The 20,081-nt window shown below is 40.9% G+C and overlaps 1 pseudogene; it reads right to left on the reverse strand.

Moving 5' to 3' along the window:
- Window positions 1-20,081, reverse strand: part of LOC122925882 — a 2,558,103-nt pseudogene that overhangs the window by 814,994 nt on the left and 1,723,028 nt on the right.

Genomic DNA, 20,081 nt, shown 5'->3' on the forward strand with positions numbered 1-20,081 from the left:
TTTACAGAAGATCTTGAAAAGACTTTTCTTCAGTTTTCTTTGTTTAGTTGGATTACTTTAATCTCTCTGTATTGTTGAAACGGAGATGAAATAACCTTTTATTAAAAATGTTACAAAAAACCACATGCTTTCAAAGGGTGTCCTAATTTTTTCACATGACTGTGTATAACGCGAGTTTGACCGCAACGCGTGGTTGATTAAGTGTGTGGTTGTGTATGTGTGTGGCTTAAGATTAAGTGACTTTAGATTTAGGGACCTCAGTGGGGGACAGCAATTAGCCAGTTTTTTATTACTACATTATATTGTATTTTTCGCTTTTGTGGTGTAATCCCCATCTAGTATGTGTTGCGCAATTGACAATGCAGACCTGTGCACATCTTGCATGATGTATGCAGTCCTGGGACAGCTGTTCGAGGGTGTATATCTTTGTTCAAGATGTGACTAAATTACCCGTTTGGAATCGCAAATCGATTCTCTAAACGGGCAAGTTGCAACACTGAGAAGCATTGACAATTTGCAAAAGAGATTGCTTCTCACCAAGCAAGAACTTTTTGGGGTAGATGTGAGGTAGCTAGCTGGGAAACAGTTAGAAAGCAGGGTAGAAGGAAGAGTGCTAGGGAGGCAGTGCTGCAGCCGGACACTTCCACTGCCAGTCAGGGGAATGTCAGCTCCAGTAAGCAGGGAACCAGGAGAGCAGGGCAGGCCAGACAGGTGCTGGTAGTGGGAGACTCCATTATTAGGGGAACAGATAGGGCACAAAGAACGTGATCGCCAAACAGTGTGCTGTCTTCCTGGCGCTAGAGTTTGACACATCGCGGATCAGGTTGACAGATTACTGGGAGGGGCTGGAGAAGATCCAGCAGTCATGGTCCATATCGAAACCAATGACAATGTTAGAGGTAGGTGGAGAGTCTTTAAATATGATTTCAGGGATTTAGGTCAAAGGCTTAGGGCAAGGATCTCAAAGGTAATATTTTCCGAAATACTGCCTGTACCACGGGCCACACAAGAAAGGCAGCGGGAGATTAGGGAGATTAACAAGTGGCTCAAGAACGGGTGTAGGAAGGAGGGGTTTGGGTTCCTGGAGAACTGGGCCAACTTCTCTATCGGCTACAGGCTCTATTGTAGGGATGGGCTGCACCTTAATGGGGAAGGGGCAGCTGTGTTGGGGAGAAAGATGGCTAGAAGGTTGGAGGAGTGTTTAAACTAGGGACTGGGGGGGGATTACATTATAGGAGTGGAAGATAGTGCAGATAGAGACTGGGGGGAAGGTAGTGGGACTGGAACCATTCAGAAGGAAAGGTGTAGGGTACAAAATATACATAAACCTCTCAAATGTATATATACTAATGCCAGAAGCCTGACTAATAAAACTGGGGAACTGGAATTTGTGATGTGTGAGGAGGACTATGACATAGTGGGAATAAGTGAGACATGGCTGGATGATAGCTATGACTGGGCAGTTAATATACAAGGTCACAGCCTGTTTAGAAAGTATTGTCAAAACCGGAGAGGGAGGGGGGTATGCCTTTCTGCAAAGTCCTGTCTAAAGCCCACACTCTGGGAAGATACAAGTGAGGGACATGAACATGTGGAGTCACTGTGGGTAGAGATACATGGAGCTAAAAACAATAATAAATTGTAAATAGTAAAACAGCGACTTAAAAAAGATTAAAATAGACAAATCACCAGGACCAGATGGCATAAAGCCCCGTATCCTAAGGGAATTAAGTAATGTCATTGACAGACCCTTATTTCTGATATTTGTGGACTCTATACTGACAGGGAATGTCCCACAGGATTGGTACATAGCAAATGTGGTGCCAATATTCAAAAAGGGTCCAAAAACCGAGCCTGGAAACTATAGGGTGGTAAGTTTAACATCTGTTGTGGGTAAACTGTTTGAAGGTTTTCTAAGAGATGCTATCTTAGAGCATCTCAACAGAAATAAGCAAATAACGCCATATGGCTTCATGAGGGATCGTTCATGCCAAACTAGTTTAATCAGTTTCTATGAGAAGGTAAGTTCTAGACTTGACCAGGCAAATCAATGGATGTTGTATATCTGGACTTCTCCAAAGCATTTGACACTGCACTGCATAAAAGATTAGTATATAAAATGACAATGCTTGGACTGCGAGAAAATGTCTGTATGTGGGTAAGTAACTGGCTGAGTGATAGAAAACAGAGGGTGGTTATTAATGGTACACACTCAGATTGGGTCACTGTCAGTAGTGGGGTACCTCGGGGGTCAGTGTTGGGCCCTATTCTCTTCAATATATTTATTAATGATCTTGTAGAAGTCTTGCATAGTAAAATATCAATTTTTGCAGATGACACTAAACTGTGTAAAGTAATCAAAACACTGAAGAGGACAGTATACCACTGCAGAAGGATCTGGATATATTGGAGGCTTGGGCAGATAAGTGGCAGATGAGGTTTAACACTGACAAATGTAAGGTTATGCACATGGGAAGGAATAATGCAAGTCACCCGTACATACTAAATGGTAAAACACTTGGTAACACTAACATAGAAAAGGATCTAGTAATTTTAATAAACAGCAAACTAGACTGCAAAAATCAGTGTCAGACAGCTGCTGCCAGGGCCAGTGGCATAGATGCTACTGGCCCTGGTGATGATAATGGGTTGCATCAAAAGGGGCATAGATGCCCGTGATAAGAACATAGTCCTACTACTATACCAATGGCTAGTCAGACCACACATGGAGTACTGTGTACAGTTCTGGGCTCCTGTGAACAAGGCAGACATAGTAGAGCTGGAGAGGGTAAAGAGGAGGGCAACTAAATTAAAAACTGGAATGGGGCAACTACAGTACCCTGAAAGATTATCGAATTAGGGTTATTCACTTTAGATAAAAGACGACTAAGGGGAGATCTAATTACTATGTATAAATATATCAGGGGTCAGTACAGAGATCTATCCCATCATCTATTTTTCCACAGGACTGTGACTGTGACTGTGACGAGGGGACATCCTCTGCATCTGGAGGAAAGAAAGTTTGTACACAAACATAGTAGAGTATTTTTTACGGTAAGAGCAGTGAGACTATGAAACTTTCTGCCTGAGGAGGTGGTGATGGTGAGTACAATAAAAGAGTTCAAGAGGGGCCTGGATGTATTTCTGGAGTGTAATAATATTACAGGATATAGCTACTAGAGAGGGGTCGCTGATCCAGGGAGTTATTTTTATTGCCTGATTGGAGTCGGGAAGGAATTTTTTATTCCCCTAAAGTGGGGAAAATTGGCTTCTTCCTCACACTTTTTTTTTTTGCCTTCCTCTGGATCAACTTGCATAATGACATGCCGAACTGGATGGACAAATGTCTTTTTTCGGCCTTATGTACTATGTTACTATGTTACATGCTGGTGATTGTAGATTAATTTCTTTACGGTCAGTAGAAAGTGCACTTATATTTATTTGCATCTACTGTGTCGTTTTCACTGGTTGCTGGAAGTATTTAACAGCGTTAGTCCAACTACCAATTTGCTATGACAAAAATAATATGTGTTCAATACTCTGCCTTACTGGAGTTTAATATATGGTAGTCTTCTTTCATGGTAGTCTTTGCATTATATTTAATTCAAGATGCTAAAGTAACTTTTGGGGATTATATCTAAGTTGTCATGTGTGGCACGGTTTTGTAGATAAGCTTGGTACTGTTTTTTGGGAAATTATTGATGGCTGGCCTTTCTGAATTGAATATGGTCAATAACAAAATGTCCTATGAAAGAAATGGACACTGTTGATAAGTGTGTTAACCTCTTTCCAACAATATTACGATTTGAAACACTTTTCCTGTTGAGAGCTCTTCAAGGAGAAAAAATTATGTGCCAATGCATTCATTAGACTGTAGAGGTTATTGTGTCTTACTTAACTTCATTTTTGTAAAAAAAAATTAAAAATAATGAATTGTACATTTCCCACTGCCTTGAAATATATGATTCAATTTGTCTTCGCTCTGTTATGTGTACTTACAAATTGCATTTACTGGTGAAAACATATAAAAATCTGTTATATATATAGCAATACTTCAGCGTATTACTATACATTATACAAATCATTAGAGACACTGAAACAATACTTAGTAGATAGCATAATTGCCACTTTAGTTTTAGTTTAAAAATAGGAATTTTAGTCAGAATAATAACTATTTTTTAATGACAGAATATTAAAACAAATGTGAAAACATTAGTTAAAGAAAGCACTGCAAGAAGAAAGACTGCTGATAAAAAAATGAAAAAAAAAAGATGTAGAGTTTTGCCCAAAATGTCTCATTAACCCATTAAATGTTCAAACTTTTTTATGGTGACTATTGAAGGGGTTGTCTCACTTCAGCAAATTGCATTTATCATGTTGACAATGTTAATTCAAGATGCTACTTATTGTGATTGTCCATATTGCTTCCTTTGCTGTCTGGATTATTTTTTCCATCGTATCATACACTGCTTGTTTCCAGGGGTTACAGCCACTGCTGCAGTGCAGATACGAGATAACCAGGGCTTTTTCCTATGCTGTCTATAAACAGCCGCAGCTGAGGGATTGCGGGGTGTTCATAACCCCTGGAAATGAGCAGTGTATGATGTCATGGAAAAATGACTCCAGCTAGCAAAGGAGGCAATATGGATAATAACAATACATTAGTAAGTGCCTTGCATTAACTTTCTCTACTCGATAAATGCAATTTGCTGGGGACAACCCCTTTAAAGGGGCATTCTTCTGTAGTTCTGTAAATACATGCATCTACAGAATAGTGGTTACATGGAGAATTAGACAGCCAGGCACCTAGTAGAGCAGACAGAATTCTGCTTCCTCAAAGGCTACCTCTTTGCCTTTAGTCTAAATTGCCTCCTCATAAAGTCTGCATTGATGGTGCCTATTCCTGCCTAATGTTAAGCATAGTCTCCTTACAGACTATAGATAGAAAAAGGCTAATGATTTAACTCTGGTTGGAGTTCTAGTCTACAGCAGCAGAGAGGAGCACATCAAGGAGACATATTGCTTTTGTATTTTTTATTTAATTTTTTATAGTCAGCACACTACACTACACTATAACTGCAGTATATACAGAGCATCAAATGATCCAAGTGTCTGGAGAACTGGACTCATGCCTTAATGTTTTAAAGTACATACCGTATTTATCAACTCCAAAGTCCTTTCAGAAGCTTCCTGATGCCGAATCATATGTTTAATTTGGTTGGTTAATTTGGTTAAATATGGCTCCTAAATGACCATTCCACAGGAAATTCCTTTTTTTTTCTTTTTTTAAATGCAACTTTTTACTCCTCCTCCCATTTCTCTAACCACCCATTACCCATCAAGGAGGTAAAAAAATAAATAAAAACAACACATAATCATTACATTAATTTCATGCTCTCCTTCACTTTTTTTTATTCTCCATTCCCTCTAAGCTCTGATAACAACAGTACTCCCTCCCTATGGGAAATGGAATTCATTCAGGAAACTCTGATTTTCAAATACCTCTGTTTTTAGTGTCTAGTCCATATTCAAAATGCATTATTCTTGTAATTCCATTTTCCCAGTCTGATATTGACGGGGCTTCACATGCCATCCATCTGCTGCCTATCACTAACCATGCATCTTTAGAATTGTATGTCACCTGTGTCCCCTAATAACCAAACTCTTTGATTGTCAGTTAATTAATTCTCTGAAGCTGTCTCAATCTGGTTTCTTACAAAGGACATTGTCTTTTTAATCTAAACCTTCCAATTCTGTACCATGTTGTCCTGAACATCAGCCTAGGTAAAAAGCATCCTATTTAATTGAGTCCTTTACAACATTTCCATAAAGTGCTAACATCATGGGGGTAATATTTGAAGTCAGTTTTGCTTGAAGTTGGGTTGGTATTCTTTGTGCCAGATTTATCAAATATCACACATTGTTAAATTCGATGTATATTTAACCTAACACTTTTTCTAGAAAAAAAGTATTGCATTTTTATTTTATTTTTTTACATCACAACCCTACTGGAGCCACAGTGATAAATCTGGAGTGAAACTCATTAACATAGCTAACCACACCCACTCCCACACCAACTCCAAAAAGTCTCAAAGCCCTATTTTGAGATTTTTTTAATTTACAAATCTGGAGAGCAGAGTGTGATAAATGCCCTCCTTATGAATTTAACTCTTATGCTCCACCCATAGACAAACAAAAAAAATCTTACTCTGGAGTATCTTTTTAGAGATGTGTCAAATCCACGATTAAAAAGCCAATCAACAACTGGTTGAAATATGCTCTTTATTGTTTCATAATTAAAAGCATCTATCGAAAGAACATTGAAATGACGAAGAAGGCGAGTGGTAACTGCATGTCTTCCACCAGCAGTAGGTGCCATGGCCAGAACAATTGATATGTCCTCAATATTAATCATGTTTGTGTCTTTCCTGCGAAAACAAATGTATTAAATAGTTGAATTGCATTTTAACTATTTTCCCTGCATATAAATAATACTCAGACGCATTACTAATAACTTCATAAGTCATAACATTTTACAGAGGGCCAAGCTTTCAAGTCTTCAAAAGATGAACAGGGGATTAGATCTCACATGCTGTCAGATAGAGATGATAGACTGCCACCAACTGTGGAGAATAGGTTATATTCTAAATGAAATACTGCTTTCTTTTAAAAATGTGCTAAAAGTAAATCACTGTGATGGACATTCCCTGAAAGAGCTAAGAGGAACACACAACAAAGAAAGTTTTTATTTATTTTTTCCTTCACTTTCTAACATCATCTTGGAATGAACAGAATCTTCTAACAATAGCAGAAAATACAGAACACAAGATGAATTTGAATGATGCAGCATTTCATATACTGAGCCTGTTGTCTTTTTTATGTTTCTTTCCCGCAGCAGGGGTCATGCAGGCCTGAACATTTCCAGAAAATTGTGAAATATAAAATGTATGTACATTTTTAAGTACAGCAGGAATATTTGAAGCCGGATGTTCTCTATGAAAAACATTTTATTATAGGAAATTTGTATGCAGCCTGCATCATCACAGTGTCATTAAGCCAGTATAGTCAGCAATTCTGCTGCTTTCAGTACATTTATTGATTGATTTAGGAGAAGGAAGAAGTAGCTTTTAACAATAATTCTGCGGTGTATCCACATAACAGATACGTTTTATCCAAACACAATTCATTTTGTCTAGAAAGTGTAATTAAAGGATATTTTAATATATGACACTTTACAGTATCACTTTCTGTGCTGTCTTTGCATGAGGTACCTCTCTGACTAAGGCCCCTTTCACACGAGCAAGTTTTACGTGCGGGTGCAATGTGTGACGTGAACGCATTGCACCCGCACTGAATCCGGACCCATTCATTTCTATGGGGCTGTGCACACAAGCGGTGATTTTCACGCATCACTTGTGCGTTGCGTGAAAATCGCAGCATGTTCTATATTCTGCGTTTTTCACGCAATGCAGGCCCCATAGAAGTGAATGGGGCTGCGTGAAAATCTCAAGCATCCGCAAGCAAGTGCGGATGCGGTGCGATTTTCACGCATGGTTGCTAGGAGACGATCGGGATGGGGACCCAATCATTATTATTTTCTCTTATAACATGGTTATAAGGGAAAATAATAGCATTCTTAACTACTACAGGACCGCCGTACGCAGGATTGCGTCCTGCCGGCGGCCCTGCTCTTCTGGGTGGACGCATATACGCGTCCTCCCGTGAGAGCCGAGATTTCCTGTGAACGCGCGCACACAGGCGCGCGCGCTCACAGGAACGGAAGGTAAGCGAGTGGGTCTCCAGCCTGCCAGCGGCGATCGCTCGCTGGCAGGCTGGAGATCCGAATTTTTTAACCCCTAACAGGTATATTAGACGCTGTTTTCATAACAGCGTCTAATATACCTCCTACCTGGTCCTCTGGTGGTCCCTTTTGTTAGGATCGACCACCAGAGGACTCAGGTAGGTCAGTACAGTCGCACCAAACACCACACTACACTACACTACACCCCCCCCGTCACTTATTAACCCCTTATAAACCCCTGATCACCCATGATCACCCCATATAAACTCCCTGATCACCCCCCTGTCATTGATCACCGCCCTGTCATTGATCACCCCCCTGTCAGACTCCGTTCAGACGTCCGTATGATTTTACGGATCCACGGATACATGGATCGGATCCGCAAAAAGCATACGGACGTCTGAATGGAGCCTTACAGGGGGGTGATCAATGACAGGCTGGTGATCACCCATATACACTCCCTGATCACCCCCTGTCATTGATCACCCCCCTGTCATTGATCACTCCCCTGTAAGGCTCCATTCAGACGTCCGCATGATTTTTACGGATCCATGGATACATGGATCGGATCCGCAAAACAAATGCGGACGTCTGAATGGAGCCTTACAGGGGGTGATCAATGACAGGCGGGTGATCACCCATATACACTCCCTGATCACCCCCCTGTCATTGATAACCCCCCTGTAAGGCTCCATTCAGACGTCCGCATGCGTTTTGTGGATCCGATCCATGTATCCATGGATCCGTAAAAAATCATGCTGGATGTCTGAATGGAGCCTTACAGGGGGGGTGATCAGTGACAGGGGGGTGATCACCCTGATTACCCTGATCACCCCCTGTCATTGATAACCCCCCTGTAAGGCTCCATTCAGACGTCCGCATGCGTTCTGTGGATCCGATCCATGTATCCATGGATCCGTAAAAAATCATGCGGATGTCTGAATGGAGCCTTACAGGAGGGGTGATCAGTGACAGGGGGGTGATCACCCTGATCACCCCCTGTCATTGATAACCCCCCTGTAAGGCTCCATTCAGACGTCCGCATGCGTTTTGTGGATCCGATCCATGTATCCATGGATCCGTAAAAAATCATGCGGATGTCTGAATGGAGCCTTACAGGGGGGGTGATCAGTGACAGGGGGGTGATCACCCATATACACTCCCTGATCACCCCCTGTCATTGATCACCCCCCTGTCATTGATCACCCCCCTGTAAGGCTCCATTCAGACGTCCGCATGATTTTTACGGATCCATGGATACATGGATCGGATCCACAAAACACATGCGGACGTCTGAATGGAGCCTTACAGGGGGGGTGATCAGTGACAGGGGGGTGATCACCCTGATCACCCCCTGTCATTGATAACCCCCCTGTAAGGCTCCATTCAGACGTCCGCATGCGTTCTGTGGATCCGATCCATGTATCCATGGATCCGTAAAAAATCATGCGGATGTCTGAATGGAGCCTTACAGGAGGGGTGATCAGTGACAGGGGGGTGATCACCCTGATCACCCCCTGTCATTGATAACCCCCCTGTAAGGCTCCATTCAGACGTCCGCATGTGTTTTGTGGATCCGATCCATGTATCCATGGATCCGTAAAAAATCATGCGGATGTCTGAATGGAGCCTTACAGGGGGGGTGATCAGTGACAGGGGGGTGATCACCCTGATCACCCCCTGTCATTGATAACCCCCCTGTAAGGCTCCATTCAGACGTCCGCATGTGTTTTGTGGATCCGATCCATGTATCCATGGATCCGTAAAAAATCATGCGGATGTATAAATGGAGCCTTACACGGGGGGTGATCAGTGACAGGGGGGTGATCACCCTGATCACCCCCTGTCATTGATAACCCCCCTGTAAGGCTCCATTCAGACGTCCGCATGTGTTTTGTGGATCCGATCCATGTATCCATGGATCCGTAAAAAATCATGTGGATGTCTGAATGGAACCTTACAGGGGGGTGATCAATGACAGGCGGGTGATCAGGGAGTCTATATGGGTGATCACCCCCCTGTCATTGATCACCCCCCTGTCATTGATCACCCCCCTGTCATTGATCACCCCCCCCCCCTTATAAGGCTCCATTCAGACATTTTTTTTGGCACAAGTTAGCGGAAATTTTTTGTTTGTTTTTGTTTTTTCTTACAAAGTCTAATATTCTACTAACTTGTGTCAAAAAATAAAATCTCACATGGACGCACCATACCCCTCACGGAATCCAAATGCGTAAACATTTTTAGACATTTATATTCCAGACTTCTTCTCACGCTTTAGGGCCCCTAAAAAGCCAGGGCAGTATAAATACCCCACATGTGACCCCATTTCGGAAAGAAGACACCCCAAGGTATTCCGTGAGGGGCATATTGAGTCCATGAAAGATTGAAATTTTTGTCCTAAGTTAGCGGAAAGTGAGACTTTGTGAGAAAAAAACCAAAAAAATCAATATCCGCTAACTTATGCAAAAAAAATAAAAATTCTAGGAACTCGCCATGCCCCTCATTGAATACCTTGGGGTGTCTTCTTTCCAAAGTGGGGTCACATGTGGGGTATTTATACTGCCCTGGCTTTTTAGGGGCCCGAAAGTGTGAGAAGAAGTCTGGGATCCAAATGTCTAAAAATGCCCTCCTAAAAAGAATTTGGGCCCCTTTGCGCATCTAGGCTGCAAAAAAGTGTCACACATGTGGTATCGCCGTACTCAGGAGTAGTTGGGGAATGTGTTTTGGGGTGTCATTTTACATATACCCATGCTGGGTGAGAAAAATATCTTGGTCAAATGCCAACTTTGTATAAAAAAATGGGAAAAGTTGTCTTTTGCCAAGATATTTCTCTCACCCACCATGGGTATATGTAAAATGACACCCCAAAACACATTCCCCAACTTCTCCTGAGTACGGCGATACCAGATGTGTGACACTTTTTTGATGCCAAGGTGGGCAAAGGGGCACATATTCCAAAGTGCACCTTTCGGATTTCACCGGTCATTTTTTACAGATTTTGATTGCAAAGTACTTCTCACACATTTGGGCCCCTAAATTGCCAGGGCAGTATAACTACGCCACAAGTGACCCCATTTTGGAAAGAAGACACCCCAAGGTATTCCGTGAGGGGCATGGCGAGTTCCTAGAATTTTTTATTTTTTGTCACAAGTTAGCGGAAAATGATGATTTTTTTTTTTTCTCTTTTTTCCTTACAAAGTCTCATTTTCCACTAACTTGCGACAAAAAATAAAAAATTCTAGGAACTCGCCATGCCCCTCACGGAATACCTTGGGGTGTCTTCTTTCCAAAATGGGGTCACTTGTGGCGTAGTTATACTGCCCTGGCAATTTAGGGGCCCAAATGTGTGAGAAGTACCTTGCAATCAAAATGTGTAAAAAATGCCCTGCAAAATCTGAAAGGTGCACTTTGGAATATGTGCCCCTTTGCCCACCTTGGCAACAAAAAAGTGTGACACATCTGGTATCGCCGTACTCAGGAGAAGTTGGGGAATGTGTTTTGGGGTGTCATTTTACATATACCCATGCTGGATGAGAGAAATATCTTGGCAAAAGACAACTTTTCCCATTTTTTTATACAAAGTTGGCATTTGACCAAGATATTTTTCTCACCCAGCATGGGTATATGTAAAATGACACCCCAAAACACATTCCCCAACTTCTCCTGAGTACGGCGATACCAGATGTGTGACACTTTTTTGCTGCCAAGGTGGGCAAAGGGGCACATATTCCAAAGTGCACCTTTTGGATTTCACCGGTCATTTTTTACACATTTTGATTGCAAAGTTCTTCTCACACATTTGGGCCCCTAAATTGCCAGGGCAGTATAACTACCCCACAAGTGACCTTATTTTGGAAAGAAGACACCCCAAGGTATTCCGTGAGGGGCATGGCGAGTTCCTAGAATTTTCTATTTTTTGTCGCAAGTTAGTGGAATATGAGACTTTGTAAGAAAAAATAAAAAAAATAAAATCATCATCATTTTCCGCTAACTTGTGACAAAAAATAAAAAGTTCTATGAACTCACTATGCCCATCAGCGAATACCTTAGGGTGTCTACTTTCCGAAATGGGGTCATTTGTGGGGGTTTTCTACTGTTTGGGCATTGTAGAACCTCAGGAATCATGACAGGTGCTCAGAAAGTCAGAGCTGTTTCAAAAAGCGGAAATTCACATTTTTGTACCATAGTTTGTAAATGCTATAACTTTTACCCAAACCATTTTTTTTTGCCCAAACATTTTTTTTTTATCAAAGACATGTAGAACAATAAATTTGGCGAAAAATTTATATATGGATGTCGTTTTTTTTTGCAAAATTTTACAGCTGAAAGTGAAAAATGTCATTTTTTGGCAAAAAAAATCGTTACATTTTGATTAATAACAAAAAAAGTAAAAATTCCAGCAGCAATGAAATACCACCAAATGAAAGCTCTATTAGTGAGAAGAAAAGGAGGTAAAATTCATTTGTATGGTAAGTTGCATGACCGAGCGATAAACGGTGAAAGTAGTGTAGTGCCGAAGTGTAAAAAGTGCTCTGGTCATGAAGGGGGTTTCACCTAGCGGGGCTGAAGTGGTTAATACAGAATGCATAGTACAATAGGGCTGGAGGGGTTAAAAAAATAATAATAATATAACTCACCTTAATCCACTTGATCGCACAGCCCGGCTTCTCTTCTGTCTTCTTCTTTGCTGTACACAGCAAAAGGACCTTTGATGACGTCACTGCACCCAACACATGGTCCGTCAAACGCGTGCAAAACGCATTACAATGTTTTGCACCCACGTGGAAAAAACACAAAAATGGAACGCAATCTCAGTGAAAACTGACTTGTTTTAGTGTCAAAATCGCACCATTTTCCCTAAACGCATCCGGCCCCACTCCGCAACGCCTGTGTGAAAGGGGCCTAAGGGTTATCTAAGGCTAACTGCACACGTTGCGGCTTATACGTGGTTTTTCCACATAGATTTTCGTGCAGAAGATCCACGGCATAATACGGTACCAGCAAAGTGAATGAGATTTGAGTAATCTTATGTACTCATTCAATATTTTACACATTTTTAAATCCACAGTGTGTCAACTGTTTATGTGACTCCACAGCTAATGCATTGTGTTTTTCACATAGGGGTTGGTAAACAGAAAATCTGCACCAAAACTGCATAAAAAAAACACATAAAACCATGATAAATAGTGCAGATTTATGGGAGGTTTTTATTTTGTTTTTTTTTATGTTGTTTTCATGCAGATTTTCTGCATCCAAATCCGAAACATATGCAGATACCCTAAAAGGCTGCATTTCTACAGCCCCAGTGGTGGTAGAGCCAAATATAATCCTGCCACATTCTGCAATATTTGTACCTTGGTTCGGTTAACATTACAGAAACTGATATTGTATTGGGCTCATTTTTTTCAATCCCATTAAAAGAAAATAAGGTAGCATGCAGCCTGCACAAGAGAAGAGCTGTTTCTCAAGTACTGGTGCCTATAGCAGCAGGCTTGCTGTGCCCAATAATATACCAGACACTGGTACATTCTTTCAAATAAAATAGCTTTTTTAGTTGTCTGTAATTTTCAGACATGCTAACTTTCGAAAAACAGACTTCACTGCCACATGTCGACTTTTAGTAAATCACTATCATGCCCTAAGCTATAGGGGGGATTCTACTGCCTTTAGCCAAGTTTCTAATATGTTATTTTAAGGTAATGTCACTTTTTTCATTCCTATTTTAGAAAATGTGCATTGTATTGACCAACTTAAGGGATTTTTCAGTTTCCGCTTAAATATTTGGAATAATCATGGTATGCACTTAAAGGGGTTGGTCAGTTGCAGCTCTCCCGCTATCCCCAGCAGTCCTATAGAAGTGAATGAAGTAGTCATCATGGATGCACATTACCAATCCACTTCCACAGCTTGGGACATCCACACTGTGGATAGGTGATCAATGTTGTTTGTGGGCCAAACTCTTAAATGAAACTGAGCAACATTAGTAGGTTTAGCTAATGGATATAGGAGGCCTGCTTCTTCAGTTCAATTTACTTCATTATTGCATGTGCAGGACATTATGAAAGCCACACAACCTCTGTAATCATCCTTTAAATGGCTATGGACATTTTGTTAAATGATCTCAATTTCAATATTTGCACATTGACTTTGTGTCAGTTAATCCAATGATGAAGATAGAATTAAGAAAAGTAGTGATGTCCAGCGATCTAAGCTACCTGCTGCTTTGAAAAGGTCATTTTAATTACTATTAATTAATGTTAAATTGTCAAGTTCACGTGAAGCAATCAGCCGTAGATTGTATATCTAGTGGTCATTCATTCAAAGAAGCAGTTGAAGTTTTTGAGCCCTAATGTGTTGTGGTAATTTAATGAACATGTTATACTAAAATTGTTTGTATTTATTTAGGAATAGAAGCTACCACTTTCTGGCTACTTGTTACCAATGTGTAGGTAAGAAGATTATATGGCACTTACTAACATAGCCTTTGTTGAAATTATGTGCCTTTTTTCATATTTCATAAGGTATATACCCTTGTATATGGGATCTTTTGTTCTGTCTGCAGAGGTCCTGTCCATAAGATGGCCACTGATTGAGAGTAATGTGACCAGGGAAATCATCTCCATGTGATGTCTCTTCCATTCAAATACACTGCACCTGCACTAAACTCTCAACAGTGCAAGTGCAAATGGCAGGGGCAGCCATCTGCAGCCATTTTATGGACAAGACCTCTATGTGGGCACAACAAAAGACTTGGCAAACAAAGCGGTATGGCTTAAGAAATATAGAAAATGTTGCATAATTTTGGATCTAGTGATCACAAGTCAGTGTGGTTTACTATAAGTACAGTGACTAAGTCCCATACCACACAAAAACAAAAGTTTTAGATTTTAGAAAAACTGACTTTTCTAAAACTAGATTAGTGGTATACGAGTCCCTATCAGATTGGAACAGTTTCAATGGAGTCCAGGAGAAATGGGACTACTTAAAGTGGCAATATTGAAGGCAATAGATAATTGCATTAGGCTTGTCAGTAAAAGCAAAAAAAGGAAGAGACCACTGTGGTACTCAACAGAAGTGGCCAAAATCATTAAAAACTAAAAGATAGAATTTAGTAATTACATTAAAAAAAAAGAGGATAATAGGCAAATTTACAAGAGAGAGGCCAAACAAGTTATAAGAACTTCTAAAGCACAGGCAGAAGAGAAATTGGCTCAGTCAGTGAAAAAAGGCGATAAGACATTCTTCAGATACATAAATGAAAAAAGGAAACTAAAACAAGGAATTACCAAATTAAAAACAAAAGAAGGAAGGTATATGGAAGAAGATAAAGAACTAGCTGCCTCCTCAATGAATACTTCTGTTCAGTTTTTACAAAGGAAAATTAAGGAAAAGGACCTCAGTTAGGAAGGAAGACTAATGAATCTTTTGATGCATGTGTCTTTACAGAGGAAGAGGTTCTAAGCCAGTTGTCTAAAATGAATACAAATAAGTCACAGGGGCCTGATGGGATATACCCAAAGCTATTAAAAGAGCTTAGCAGTCAACTAGCAAAACCAATAACAGATTTATTTAACCAATCACTGGTAACAGGAGTCGTCCCAGAAGATTGGAAATTAGCAAATGTTTTGCCCATTCACAAGAAAGGTAGTAGGGAGGAATCGGGCAACTATAGGCCAGTAAGCCTGACATCAATAGTGGGGAAATTAATGGAAACCATGCTTAAGGAGAGGATTGTGGAACATCTAAAATCCCATCCCTTGGTACCAGTGGGGTACCTAAGAGATCTGTTCTGGGACCCATATTGTTTAATATCTTTATCAGCAAAATTGCAGAAGGCCTTGATTGTAAGGTGTGTCTTTTTGCTGATGACACAAAGGGGAGGATCCTGGAGGGATACACCAAATGGAAAATGATTTAGGAAAACTAGAGGAATTGTCAAAAATCTGGCAACTAACATGTAATGTTGATAAGTGCAAGATAATGCACCTGGGGCGTAAAAACCCAAGAGCAGAATATAAAATCAGTGATACAGTCCTAACCTCATTTTTTAAGGAAAGGGATTTAGAGGTCATTATTTCAGAAGACTTAAAGGTAGGCAGACAATGTCATAGAGCAGCAGGAAATGCTAGAAGAATGCTTGGGTGTATAAGGAGAGGCATTACCAGTAGAAAGAGGGAGGTACTCATGCGGCTCTACAGAGCACTAGTGAGACCTCATTTGGAGTATTGTGCGTAGTACTGGAGACCATATCTCCAGAAGGATATTGATACTTTGGAGAGAGTTCATTGAAGAGCTACTAAACTAGTACATGGATTGCAGGATAAAACTTACCAGGAAAGATTAAAGGACCTTAACATGTATAGCTTGGAAGAAAGACAAGACAGAGAGGATATGATATAAACTTTTAAATACATAAAGGGAATCAACAAGGTAAAAGAGGAGAGAACATTTAAAAGAAGAAAAACTGCTACAAGAGGACATAGTTTTAAATTAGAGAGGCAAAGGTTTAAAAGTAATATCAGGAAGTATTACTTTATTGAGAGAGTAGTGGATGCATGGAATAGCCTCCCTGCAGAAGTGGTAGCTGCAAATACAGTGAATGAGTTTAAGCATGCATGGGATAGGCATACGGCCATCCTTCATATAAGATAGGGCCAAGGGCTATTCATAGTATTCAGTATATTGGGCAGACTAGATGGGCCAAATGGTTCTTATCTGCCAACACATTCTAAACTTCTATGTTTCTATTTCAAAAAAGGTTATATTAGTATGTGTCATATAATCATGCTGCAAAGACATTGATTAACAGTAAGTTAGCAACTCCTTTAACCCCTTAAGGACACAGCCTTATTACACCTTAGGACCAGGCCATTTTTTGCAAATCTGACCAATGTAACTTTAAGTGCTGATAACTTTAAAACGCTTTGACTTATCCAGGCCGTTCTGAGATTTTTTTTCATCACATATTGTACTTCATGACACTGGTAAAATAAAGTCCCAAAAATTTTTTTTTTTGCACTCAAAAATACCTAATTTAACAAAAATTTAGAAAAATTTGCATATTTCAAAGTTTCAGTTTCTCTACTTCTGTAATACATAGTAATACCCCCCAAAATTGTGATGACTTTACATTCCCCATATGTCTACTTCATGTTTGAATTATTTTGGCAATGATATTTTATTTTTTGGGGATGTTACAAGGCTTAGAAGTTTAGAAGCAAATCTTGAAATTTTTCAGAAATTTACAAAAACTCATTTTTTAGGGACCACTACAGGTCTGAAGTCACTTTGCGAGGCTTAAAAAATAGAAACCACCCAAAATGACCCCATCTAAGAAACTACACCCCTCAAGGTATTCAAAACTGATTTTACATACGTTGTTAACACTTTAGGTGTTGCACAAGAGTTATGGGCAAATGGGGATGAAATTAGAAAATTTCATTTTTTTGTCTTATTTTTCATTTTAACCCATTTTTTCCACTAACAAAGCAAGGGTTAACAGCCAAACAAGACTGTATCTTTATTGCCCTGACTCTGCCGTTTACAGAAACACCCAATATGTGGCCGTAAACTACTGTACGGCCACACAGCGGGGCATAGAGTGAAAGATGCGCCGTTTGGTTTTTGGAGGGCTGATTTTTATGGACCGGTTTATTTACACCGTGTCCTGTTTCAACCCCCTGATGCGCCCCTGGAGTAGAAACTCCCTAAAAGTGACCCCATCGAAGAAACTACACACCTCAAGGTATTCAAAACTGATTTTACATACGTACGTCGTTAACCCTTTAGGTGTTGCACAAGAGTTATTGGCAAATGGGGATGAAATTTTAACATTTAATTTTTTTGCCTTATTTTCCATTTTAACCCATTTTTTCCACTAACAAAGCAAGGGTTAACAGCCAAACAAGACTGTATCTTTATTGCCCTGACTCTGCCGTTTACAGAAACACCCAATATGTGGTCGTACACTACTGTACGGCCACACAGTGGGGCGTAGAGTGAAAGGTGAGCCGTTTGGTTTTTGGAGGGCTGATTTTTATGGAACTGTTTATTTACACCGTGTCCTCTTTCAACCCCCCTGATGCACCCCTGGAGTAGAAACTCCCTAAAAGTGAGCCCATTTTGGAAACTACGGGATAAGGTGGCATTTTTTTGGGGACTATTTTTAGGGTAAATATGATTTTTGGTTGCTCTATATTACATTTTTGTGAGGCAAGGTTACCAAAAATTGAGATTCAGAAATTTCATCTCCATTTGCCATTAACTGTTGAGGAACACCTAAAGGGTTAATAAAGTTTGTATAATCAGTTTTGAACACGTTGAGGGGTGTGTTGTGTCACAGTGTGTGTCTGCAGATACACTGCCGCCGAACTGAGCCTGCAAAAAGCGCTGTGGTGTGTGGCAGTTAGGAGTGGTGCAGACAGTCACAGTGGCACTGTAGTGTGTGGCAGTTAGGAGTGGTGCAGACAGTCACAGTGGCACTGTAGTGTGTGGCAGTTAGGAGTGGTGCAGACAGTCAGAGTGGCACTGTAGTGTGTGGCAGTTAGGAGTGGTGCAGACAGTCACAGTGGCACTGTAGTGTGTGGTAGTTAGGAGTGGTGCAGACAGTCACAGTGGCACTGTAGTGTGTGGCAGTTAGGAGTGGTGCAGACAGTCACAGTGGCACTGTAGTGTGTGGCAGTTAGGAGTGGTGCAGACAAAGTGGTACTGTGGCAGAACAGTGTGCAGGCAAGAGGCAGCAGACTAGACAGACTAGAGAGGGATTTTTTAAGTTAAGGGCCTTGCTGCGTTATATTTTCAATGGGGGGAGGGGTGTTAAGGAGTCACAAGGCTGCTGCCAGCCAGTGCCAGGGCAGAAACTTACAAGGGGCCCAAATATGGATGGGAAAGAACCAGGCTTATTAACCTGTAGGATACCAGTGCCGTACCTATACGGCGCTGCAGGACGTGACTTGAGTCCCAGCGCTGTACAGGTATGGCGGGCTGAGCGAGTAGGTGCAGGAGCTATGCCTGTCCGATCAGCGGCACGGGTCCGGCTGTCACTGACAGCTGAGCCCCTGCTATCAGGGCAGGGTGCAGCGGCATCAGTGAAAACTCCAGCCGGCTCTATAAAAATATAACATGAGCCGCCCATCAGGTGAACCCGTAAAAAAAAAAATATAAAAGCTGTGCAAAAACAGCAGTTTTTTTCTTCACCTTCTCTCACAAAATGTGTAATACCAAGCTTACATTGTATTTTCATGGTGACAGATTCCCTGTAAATTTTCATACACGAACAGTCTTCTTTCAAACAAAATAAATATTTCAGTATATTTAAATGTGAAAATAAAGTTTCTCATTGTTTCAGCGGGGGAAGGGGGGGTGCAAGAGAAAGTACCCGCCCGGATGCCAAATTCGCTAGGCAAGCCACTGATGCCAGATATGCAAATTTTCTTTTGTTCCAGGAAAGCCAGAGGAACGTTGACTGGTCTATAATATTCCACACACATACTACACATACTAGGCACTCTGCATAAGGAAGAATATTGCTCCAACCAAAGCCTCTAAGGCAGACAAGCACATTTTCTTTGCTTAGCTCTGTTAAAAGGTAGTTATCCAGAAATAGCTGAATTCCTTTTTTGAGACACTCATTTTCTTTTTTGAAAGGAGACTGGCTTACAGTATGCATTTTTGGGGGACACAGGCACGGCAATAGATAAAACATCTTATTGTGAAAAAGCACTGACTGAACAGTTTGAGGCTACCACCAAAAACTTTGCATATAATGGCATATGCCAAAATATACAGAAGCAAACTACCTATAAAACAAGTGTATCCCTAATGTGCACAATAGTGTTGGGCGAGCATGCTCTGCCGAACACTTTTACACACAATTTTACTCAAGCATCGCGATGCTCGGCACATCGCAGTGTTCAGCCGAACATCGCGTGTGCTCGAGTGCGATGCTCGAGTCTCTTCAAACCACATTTATTGGCTCCTAAGCACTCCAAGCCATGTTGGCTACTGGTATTACAGTGATTGGCTGTCCGGAACACATCATCGGGTGCTATATAGCACCCGATGACACGTGTTCGGCTCAGTCTTAGTCAGGGAGATCTGTGTTGAAGAAGGGACAAATAGAGTAGGGAGTGAAATAGTAATATTTTATTGAAAAAACTTGTTAGAGACTCAAAAGTCCTTTTAAGGACTATTGTTGTATCTGGCAGCTGTAAGGGATTAGGTAGCGGGGCTGTCGTCTCCTGGGTAGACAGGCACAGTTTAGCAGGCACACCGACGA

Source organism: Bufo gargarizans, chromosome 2, assembly GCF_014858855.1.
Source record: "Bufo gargarizans isolate SCDJY-AF-19 chromosome 2, ASM1485885v1, whole genome shotgun sequence".
NCBI lineage: Eukaryota > Metazoa > Chordata > Amphibia > Anura > Bufonidae > Bufo > Bufo gargarizans.